This window comes from Cupressus sempervirens, chromosome 7 (genome assembly GCF_028749045.1).
Source record: "Cupressus sempervirens isolate cs-2001-9-10 chromosome 7, ASM2874904v1, whole genome shotgun sequence".
NCBI lineage: Eukaryota > Viridiplantae > Streptophyta > Pinopsida > Cupressales > Cupressaceae > Cupressus > Cupressus sempervirens.
In genome coordinates this window covers 196,382,228-196,393,478 of record NC_143124.1, presented here as the reverse complement: position 1 = coordinate 196,393,478, position 11,251 = coordinate 196,382,228, and the positions used below count along the sequence as shown (strand labels likewise).

The 11,251-nt window shown below is 31.8% G+C and overlaps 1 pseudogene; it reads left to right on the top strand.

Moving 5' to 3' along the window:
* Nucleotides 1–1,034: 1,034 nt before the first annotated feature.
* Nucleotides 1,035–10,990, top strand: LOC149546173 (uncharacterized; annotated as a pseudogene).
* The last annotated feature ends 261 nt before the right edge of the window (nt 10,991–11,251 follow it).

Genomic DNA, 11,251 nt, shown 5'->3' with positions numbered 1-11,251 from the left:
ACTCCTCCATCTGTTTCTCTGTCTACACATCAACAACCATGTTCCTCAAGTTCTTATAATAGGTAGGCGGAGGTTAGGGCATAAAGTGAAATCCTCCAAGCTAATTCCTCTGGCGCATCTCATTGAGGGTAGAGAATATATCAAGACATAAAAAAGCAAGATGCTCAAGGCTGAGGCCCTCGTTGTGCTCAAAATAACTCGGAATCTGAGACTTCTTCTTAGTCCCATACACAAGGTCGTTCATCGGGGCCATCACCATAGAATTGAGCCCGCTTTCGGCAGTCTCAACATCCTCGGCTGTAAATTTCGCATCTCGTAAATTTTGCAACATATGAAACAGCGTCTTCCAAAACTTCCACATTGCCCACGACATTTCCAACACTCCAACAACACCGCCATCGACGATTATCTCGAAAGCCTGCACAGCGTCTTCCACGAGAACCCCCACAGCCCTAACGACCAGGCCGTGCTTTTTGAATAGTCACCGGAATTCTTTCACATTAACGGCCGGATGAGGCGTTTTCCAATTGGTTTGATCTATTTTTGAAGAGGAGGGCATCTTTGCACCATTGGAGGTATTTTCGCAGATCTCTTTTTGAAGAGTAAGGCATCGTGAATCATGAATTGCACCATTGGGAGTAATTTCGAGGCCGTGTGGAGAAATCCGACTCTCGAACGAAAACTCCTGGCCCCTCCCTCTCACGGAAAAGCAGCTACCTCTGTGTCCAGAGTTGGCTGCTCTATCATTCGGCTGAAAGCCTCTCCGCCAATAAACTCTTGTACAAAGAAAATCTATGTTACAATAATCACAAAGTGCAATTAAACATGTATTTCATTAAATGCTTACAATGTATCTCTTACCCATCTTTCCATTTCCATCCATTCTAGCATATTTCCACTTCCATCCATTCTAAGAAAGATATAAAAGCAATTTTCCAACTAACTCTGAAATAGGTTTGCCGCAGCCTCTCCCACTGCCATTTCCAAACACTATAAAATAAATCTGTCATACGATTAGAATAAAAAGGAGGTGAATGTACAGAATTTTTAAGGTTAATTACACGGAAAGCGTTGGCAAACGATTGGAGAATCTTCTCCATTCATCCTCCCTAACCGTTTTCGTCATCGGTAGGTCTGTCACGCTGAATGAATTAAAAAAAAAATTGCACACATGAACAAAAGTATGATAGAACATTTGACTAGAAATGTAGCATACGAAGCATCGAAATATAATTTTTCATAGTTAAAATGTAAAGAAAACAATCACAATAGTATAAGTTGGTTTTAATGGTGGTATCATCTAGCAGTGCAATTTCGTCGAAATATAATTTTTCATAGTTAAAATGTAAAGAAAACGGTCACAGTAGTATAAGTTGGTTTTAATGGTGGTATAGTCTACCACTGCAACATTATAAAATAATAATAATAACAACAAGAATCTAGACTTTTTTATATAATTTAATGGAAAAGTAAATTTTTTTAATTTAAAATTGTAAACTATATAAAAGAATAAATAGTTTTTGGTCAATTTTGTAGATTTTAATTACATAAGGTAGAGGAATCTAATTGGAAATCATATTGTATTTAATGAATGAGATATGAAAACTTCTATTTGAAATGTATATACAATTGTCAAAATGATGTCTCCTTTATAATTAAAACGGAAAAATGGATGACAATCTTAAAGATATCAAAAATGGCTTTCCAATACTATAAAAACTTATGTCATATCTAAGCTAAAAAAAGACACTCTTAAAGATATAACTAAAAACTCAATTGCTATTTGTATTACTAAGAAGATTTATCATGAACGATAAACTTATGATAGATCACCTATTTACTCTTGAAAAGTTTGATTTAATCATAAAGATATGATTGATCCTGGAAGCTATGGAATGGATAGTCTCCCTCTAAAATTCTATAAGATGATGTGGTGTTTTACAATAGAGGAACAAGAAGAATGATAGAATTGTCTTTGGTTTGAAGCTTATAACCTTTGTAAATGAACCATGTAAGATAATTGTCAAAGCTAAGATATATAGATCAAACAAATAGCACAAGAGATGTGAGGTTGGAGAAAATTGAATTTGTTTGGAGTAGATTCATATTGGATAACATTTTTCTTATCTAAACTCTTCTTTAAACCAATATGTTGTGCAACACAAAAGGAATGAAAGGGTGCTAATGTAAGATACATTTTCAAGGGTGGTTTGGGATTCCTTTTGTTGTCAATATGATATGAAGTACTAAATATTTATAATAAATTTGAATTTATGATAAAGGAAATGATATAAGATCTAATCTACAAAGGTAAGAGAAAAACAAAAATAGAGAGAAAAATCACCTTGAAGTAAGAGGACCTCGAGGTTGACGTTTGGATCTGATTATGACAATTGTCATAATGTCAAAATCTAATGTAACTCCACATTTAAGATCTTGAGATCCATATCTATGTACTATACAATTTTCAGCCAAAAAGTGTAGAGACAAGTCAAATTTGAAGGACAAGCCAACTAGTCAATTGGTTCTCAATAACTCCAAATCTGATTTTTCTTTTGAAGATCTACGACTATGTCTATACCTTCTAGATGTAGATCTACAACTCTATAACTTGTCACTACACAAAGAAAAAAAGGGGAAAAGTGTATGGAAAAGGGGTTTTCCATAGTAAAACCCTATTTAGGAACTAACCTTGAAAAGAAATTGAAATTACCTAAAGGAAGGTAATGTAAACAAGATAAATATTGGACTCACTCTACATAAAAAAAACCCTAATGAATAGATGTAGTAAGAAGTTGAATCTATGAAAATTCTTGTATGTGTATGTTTTGATTGAGATCTATCATCAAAGATGCTTTCATGAATATATAGATCTATACTTGTTAATTGTATATCTTAAATGTGTGTATGCTTAAAAACCTCAATGCAGAAGGAAAGAGAAGAAGAATGGATTTGTCTTCTTATTTTGAGAATACCTCTTCTTAGACATTATGAGAGAGAGAATTTCATCAATTAGAAAATATTATCTTTCCTTAAATAGATCTTGAAGAAATGAAGACTTGGAGATCTTGAATTTGATGTGTTCCTTCAAATCTTGATTTTGTATCCTCAATTGCACAATAACTTGAATTATTTGAATGATACCTTGCAATCCAACTAATATATTGATTTAATGATATTATAAATAAGAGGAGTAGATATCCTTTATACATATTTTAGGATTCAATTTTTGTCAAGGCCAAACCAAAATGAAAAGCTTTTAAGAAAACCTCAAATTGGGCCCTAGGCAAAATTTGAGCCCAAATTCCTAGGTACAAGTTAGCTAGTTGACTTGTACTTGGAAAAAGTTTGATAGGTCAAGTTGTCCTCAAGGAAATTAGCTCAAAATTTTCTAGACTATAAGGGAGTGTCGTAGAAAATGGAAAGAGAAATTAAAAATTGTTGGGATCAAGCATAACAAATATTCAATCTTCAAAATCATAAACATGGGGTATAGTAGGTCAGATGACCTCCAATTATGGTTGCTAACTCTTAAGGATGATGCAAATATAGTTAGTGATGTTTTTCTTATCGAGCTCAAATTTTAGAAAGTCAATGATTGAAGGTATGGTTTATTCAAAAAGTTCTCATGGTTGAGATTTCTACCTAGAAGCATAATGCATATCCAATGTTTTCTATCTAGTGTCAGTTATCTCATTATTGTGAATGATTCCATAACCCATTCCATTTCCTAGTACATAGATATATTATATAACGATGTCTAATGGCCCCATTTTTGTATATTCTCACAACCAATGCTTAAATTTGTTTACCACATCATTTTAAGAGCAAGGACTTGATTTGACATATATTTCTTATTGATTATGAAGTAGATTTTCTCTCACTTTGTTGATGACATTTTTCTTTCATGGTGACTTAAATTCTCACCATATTTGAATAGTGAGATATTTTGATACTTAGACATCCCCTTTAGGATGTAGGGTTCCTCAAAAAAAATGAAGAAAGAATAAAAAGCGATGTCTAAGTGCTAAAAATATCATGATAATTTACAAGGTTTTACTACCTATAAGTTTCTCATCAAATGCAAAGTATTCACAACCATTGACAAAGGTGCTTTGGGAGATTTGGTTTTTTTAAAAAAATTCTAATGGCATCATACTTTAGAGGCAATATTGTTTAAATTGTTTACATGGTTCAAGCTACAATGGTGATGAAGGCTCTTGTTAGGGTTTTTCTTAATCTTTTCTATAATGGTTATAATTTCTAGTAGCATTTATCTTGCTATGATTATGTGTACTCCTAAGGATCAATCTACAAAAGCTATTCATGTAGTGAGGAGCCCATGGCTATGAAGGAAATTTAATAATGGAGTTTTTTATAATTATTAGGATAGTAGGACTATTTTAAAGATGACATTCTCTTTGGTCTTCATTCTACTGTGTGAACCCCTGAATTCTTGTTTCACTCCCATTGCATGGTAATTTAGAGGTCATAATGATCTAGCTGATTTAAGACCATATGAAAAGCTTCGTACATTTTTTAATTCAATAATGAAACAAAAAGAGAAATATTTTAGACATGGCTTGAGTTTCTCCTCATTGCCTAAATGGTGAAAAAACTTATAAATATTAGGAGGATCCTTTACTTTCTCTAAGACTATTTTTTGCAACAAAACCCATTTTACTTTATGAAGAATGCAAATTTGAGATTTTTGGTATTTTTGTCTCCAAATTTGAAGTGTGACAATAAATTTTAATGTTGATTTCTCTTGCCTTTTCTTTGGCCTAGAATTTCTATATGATTTTGTCCTTGGCCCGTGTAAGTTGAAAAATTCACATTTTAGTTTACATGTAACAATTAGTTGTGGCAAAGAGTTAACTTTCAATTTTAAAATTCAAAAATATGGAATTTAGATCTATGATAATAAAACTATTATAATTAAATCTACATTCATATATCTAAATGGAGGTAAGAAAATGAGATAGTATGAAATCACAAGGATTTTTAAGATATATAATATTAGAATTGGAAAACAAAAAATGTTATTTTCTAACTTCCATGTAAACATAAATGCACTCACTAATTAATTGATATATTAAAGACAACCTATTTACAATCTTTACCACTACAAAATTAAAATCTTAAATTCAAGTACCTTTAAATTAAATTTATCATGACAACTATCCTAATCAAGTCAAATTTATGTCATAGAAATAAAATTTTAATTCCACCTACTTGACATAATCTCAAGCACATTAGTTGGAATTTATATTTAGGAAATAAGGTCTCCTTTATCTTTTGTTACATCTAAAACACTTATTTATGGCTACAATAAGAGTGTTTGGGTGGTCTTCACTCACTACTACATTTGGACCCAAATTACGATAGTAGGCTCACGCAATTCTGAGGACCACCCATTGCCCAAGCAATAGTACCACAAATTGGCTCCGTTGGATGGGCTTCAAACTTTTGATGTCACAAATTATGATGGCAAGGGCATCCATCACAATTATGATAGATAAAGATGTCATAACTTGGAAGAAGGCAAGGGCAAGATTTTATCTTCACATAATCCCAATTGCAACAATAGACCATCACAAATACAATGGCTTAAGCTTCTAGTCTACCATTGCAATTGTGACAGTTATGTTGTAGGACAAATGGCTATCTATCAAAGGGGGTTGTGGCAAGTGCAATAGGTATGTGACAATAATATTGTGGGATCAATAGCTATCCATCAAAACAATATGTAATAATCACAATGGGTGTGTGACATCAACATTGTGGTAGCAATGGAATGGTTATCTGTCAGAACAAGTCATCGTAATTGCGACAACTTGTCAAAGTATTAAAAAAATGGTGGAAAACATTGAATAAGTACTCCTAGTTTCTCCACAAGGGCATCTCAAAGAGGCTCAAATTTAGCTATGATTATTTAGGGAAGCAAGAGAAGGAGATATTTTTGGATGCAAGATATTTCTTCATTGGAGGAAAAAGAAGTGTGGCCATTATAGCATGGGACGTTGAGTTTTATGGAACACTTGGTTGGAGAACATTTTTCAATAGATGTCTTGTTGAGGAGGATGAAGATGTTCGGATAAGAATACACAATCACTTGAGGGACATGGGAGGGACATTGAAAATGGGCAGCTACCATATTGCCTTTAGTCTCCAAAGCAACTTATCAAGGTGAAGTTAATGCCTTCTTGTATAGATTTATTAATCATGGCATGGTTCTGCCTTTGGTCTCAAGATATTCCTCCTCAATAGGTGAAGTCAATGCCTTCTTCTTATGGCTTTAATAATCATGGAGAGGGCACCCAACTTCTCTAGTTATAATGAACTCTAAAATATTTCTTATCTTTACTTTGATAATTCTGGAAGCAATATGAGTCTGAGGAATAACAACCATAGTTGGTGATAATTGTTGCCAATGGAATGGGGAGCTCATAATAAACACCACAAATCAAGGAGAGTGAAGTCTCATACCCTTTGTGCTTGGATTGAAGATTTTTGTTGGCAATGCAAAAATTTTAAGTGAGGAATTTAGCGAGATATCCAAACATCTCAATTGGCTTTAGTGTACTAATTAAATTGAGCATAAAAATCTTCCACTGTGGCTTGGATTGGAAAACTTAAGAATTTTATCTCTTTACAAATATAGAATCTTAGAACATTTGTGGGAAACAGATGCAGATGTAAGTATCTTTATTTTATGGTTTTCTTTAGAAAATGGATCTTTTGTAACATATTATTATTATTATTATTCTATGTTAACTGTACCAAAAATGGGTTGCAGGCTCTTTTGCAATTAACAAAGTTGGTTATCCAGAGATGCAAACATTTTGAGGATTTACAAGCTCAGTTGAACACCTTGAGAATTTGCAAAAGATAGTAATAAATAATGATAATTATACCAGTTGTAATGCATTGAGGGGCCTCCCTTTAGAATTTTCTAATCTCCAATCTTTGGAACACTTGTAGTTGAGATACTACCAAAATTTGTCATCACTACCTAGTAATTTTGGCAAGTTGACAAAATTGTGACACCTAAATTTGAGAAGCTGCACCAAGGTGGATGAATTGCCATATTGTTTTAAGAAGAAATATGAGGTGTTCTGAACATGGTTATAGATTTTTCGTCGATATGAAAACAAGATGTCTATTAACTTATTAGGTTTTAGTTATGTTCGTACAAATATGATTATCTTAATAATCAATCACAAAATGTAATCATTGATGTAAAAATAAATCTTGGAAAATTGAATTAAAAAATGATATGCAACAATCTAAATCATAGTTATGAATTCAACCTCTACACAATTCTAATATATTAGGTAGTCATTAGTTTATCAGTTGTACTTATCATGTTCAACATAGATACCAAAAAAATCTTATACAATTGAATATAAAAACTATATCCAATTGAATCTAAAAACTATATCCATAATGTAAGGATTATGGATTCCCCATCAACATGAATTCAAATGATATTAAGTCATTATTTTCATGAGGTTTTTATTATGTTTACCCCATGATGAATCAACATCCAAACTAAATTTTGGTGCAGAGTATAATCATAGTTGTCCTTGAGCTATATTGGTAATCTTAGGCCACCTAATATGACAAGGAAGCATACTAGCTAGGAAAAGTAGCACTCATGTCTATATGGGTTGCTAAGAAGATCCAACTAGGATGGAAGTCTCTTCATGTCAATTTGTGTTTCATGTTCCATCAACACTGTGTAAAATTTTCTATAGCTATAGATCTAGCTAGGAATTGAAAAAAAACATGTAGAGAAAAAAAATTTGAAGAAATACATAACTTCGAAGGTTTAAAAAAATGTATAGATTACATTGTGCTCTCCATTATTTTATTACAATATTGCATGATTTATATAAAAAATCAATGCATGAATTTAGAAATTTGAAACTAGCACTCAACTATTTGAAGGAGAAATTATGTTAAAATTAACCCATTTGTCTTTGAGTTTAAATATGCAAAGAAGACTAGAGACTGCAGTATCACCGTTTAAATTGGAGTTCATTACTTAAAATGTTGAGCTAGAATTAATAACATCAAAAAAATCCCTTAATTCTAACTAAGGAAAATATAATAAAATGAAAGAAAGGAGATAAGAGGGAAAATCTAAACCTCCCCACCCACCCCCCCACCCTGCCCTTTAAAATCTATAGAGAGAAATTCTTATATGACATGAAAAATATTTTTAATATCTATCAAATCATAACCACCATATTTTTGAATGAAGAAGCTCCTTTGAAAACCAAAATGAAGATCAGGATCAATCTGCATGAGTGCCCCTAACAACACTACTCGAATAATGAATAGAGGGCAAACAAAAGCAAAACATCTGTCAATCAAATCAAAGATATAGTAGACAATAATATAGATAGCTCCCTCAAAAAAAGAATAGATGGAAAATAGAAGCAAAACATCTACCATTCAAGGATACAGCTAAGACATGAGTCTATACAAGTGACCCTAACGATACTACTTAGTCATGCATGAATAAATGTTTGATTCAAAATACAGGTATCAATTGCCTATAAATCCAATCAAGTATGAAAGAAAAGGAAGAATTCACACCAAGAGGCATGAAAAATCCACAAATTAGATTGTATCACTAGAGAGAAAAAAAAAAAAAAAAAAGATTCATACAAAGAGAGCATGATCTTGACCTATCTCTGAATTTGGTTCAACATTTGATGCCATACATTTTGATGCAAGCCTCTTCTTATGGACTTAAGCAGAATCAGAGGCTTCTATTCATAATAATTAAATGGCATGAGAAAGACAAACAATAAAAATTCCATCTTGGAAAACTTGATCTTCAATACCTGAAAACTAAAAAATTAGTTTCTTTTCCTAGCAGCCTTAGCTCTGATACCATGTAAAATTTTCTACAGCTATAGATCTAGCTAGGAATTGAAAACAAACATGTAGAGAAAAAAATATTGAAGAAATATAGAGCTTTGAAGATTAAGAAATATGTATAGATTACATTGTGTTCTCCATTATTTTATTACAATATTGCATGATTTATATAAAAAAATCAATGCATGAATTTAGAAATTTGAAACTAGTGCTCATATGTTTGAAGGAGCAATTATGATAAAATTAACCCAGTTATATTTGAGTTTAAACATGCAAAGAATACTGGAGACTACAATATCATTGTAAAAATTAGAGTTCATTGCTTAAAATCTTGAGTTAGAATTAATAACATCAACACACTTAACACAGTAACATTGTTGTCACCTTGGCTCATACATGTTATTACTCGAAATAAGCTATCTTCATAGAATCTATAGCTATGGTGTAAGATTTTATAACCTAAAGCTACAAAATAAATTAAGAATCTGTTAAAAGAATGAAGCAAAATTTAAATAAAAAAAGAAGAGTAAATAAAGCTGCTAAAACCAAAAATCTCTTTCTTATTGATTGATTTTAATCTGCATTCATATGCATGATTTATACAATCTTAACTAACATTTCATTTAAAAAATCACTGTGAATAACTATGAAATGACACTAGATTGATTTTTTGTTCTCAATAGAGAGTTATGCATGTGGATAATCATCTATCATTATTTAGCTAAAGTTAAACAACTACCTATCCATAAATTATGGAAAGAAATAGACTTAACGTAGAGTTGGAAACATAAATCATGTCTATGCATGTAGATAGAATTAGTCACCAACATGTGGAATGCCTTTTTGAATAGTGTTTTTTAGTTGGAATATAGCAATTAAGGGCCTTATGAAATTGATATATAGCTTATGGAAGGGAATTAATTATATGATTTCAATGTTAACTAGGAAATTGGTTGAGGATAATGCCTTCTTTTCCACTTCATATAGGAGTGCCTACAAGCTACAATAGTGGAGACTTGTCTTTTTCTCAACATGCCCACTACATATACCATCAAGGGTATCCCTATTAGGTATAGGGGTATGTTCCACTTGTCATATATATGTATATTGTATAGTATCAATAAAGTAATGCATTTGAGGTCATGGATGTCAAATATTATTAACTCATTATTAAAATATATATATATATTTTTACTACTTTAGTATAGTACCACATAATACTTTTATAGCATTTCAAGCTCTCTCCATATCGTGTAGATTACAATTACCCATAGGTTTGTCAAATTAAAAATATTTATTCTTAGATACATTATTTCTACATTTCATAATATTATTATGTTTAGCTTCTAATAATAGTTGTGCAAGTTTATTTTCTTCTACGAAAATACATGATTTATCATGAAGTTTTTGTTCAAAACATCATCAAAATAAACCGAAACAATAATTATGAGGAACTAATCACAATGTATATATTATTTTTGGCTTACAACACATGATCTATGTACATGTAGAACTATTACAATCCATATGGAGCAACTCAATAGACACAATGTATCCAGGGCAAGGAATGATACCCACTCCTTTTGTTTATCCATTACATATATATAATCAAGCCAATGCAAGAGGATACCCACTTGCACAACCAATTCTGTATTATCTAACAACATGCAATGCAATTTCAAGTTTGCCACAACAATATGGTGGGATCATTTCCACTCCTCTTGTAGCCATAGGTGAATGACTTCATCCAATTTATACCCATTATACTGCTTCATATTGATTTCCCATCAGTTTCAGATAGCGATCCAATGGCTTAAATATCACTTTTTAAGCTAAAAGTGTTAAATAGTCAAAGTTGATTAACTAATAGTAAACATAAGATATTTCAGAGTGGGGGATAGTAATTAACTATCGTTTGTACTGTAATTTTTCATAGATTAAAAGAATAAAAGGACTAAACTAAGTGTGTGATAGTGGGTGTGGAAATAAAATAGGAGTGTCCCTTTCATTGCCACCCAATGCTATTCAATAGTATGTAGTTCAGTTAGCTACTTCACAACCATACCATGCATCTGGAGCTGATTTATCAACCTAAGCTTGAGCTCATAATCTAACAAGGATTGGACCAAACAAGACAAGGCAGACTTCATAGAAGCATCTTAGTTGCTAATATGTTCAGTAGTATGTGGAGCCTATCATTGCATACCTCATGAACTTTAGTAACATATTAATTATTATTTAATTTAACTCACATGCCTTTCACTTGGAAGAAGAAGTTTTGGATTTTTTTTAGTGTATCACTAGGTGTTAGAGAAATGCACATGTCTAATATTATGTATGGCATGTGGGCTATCTA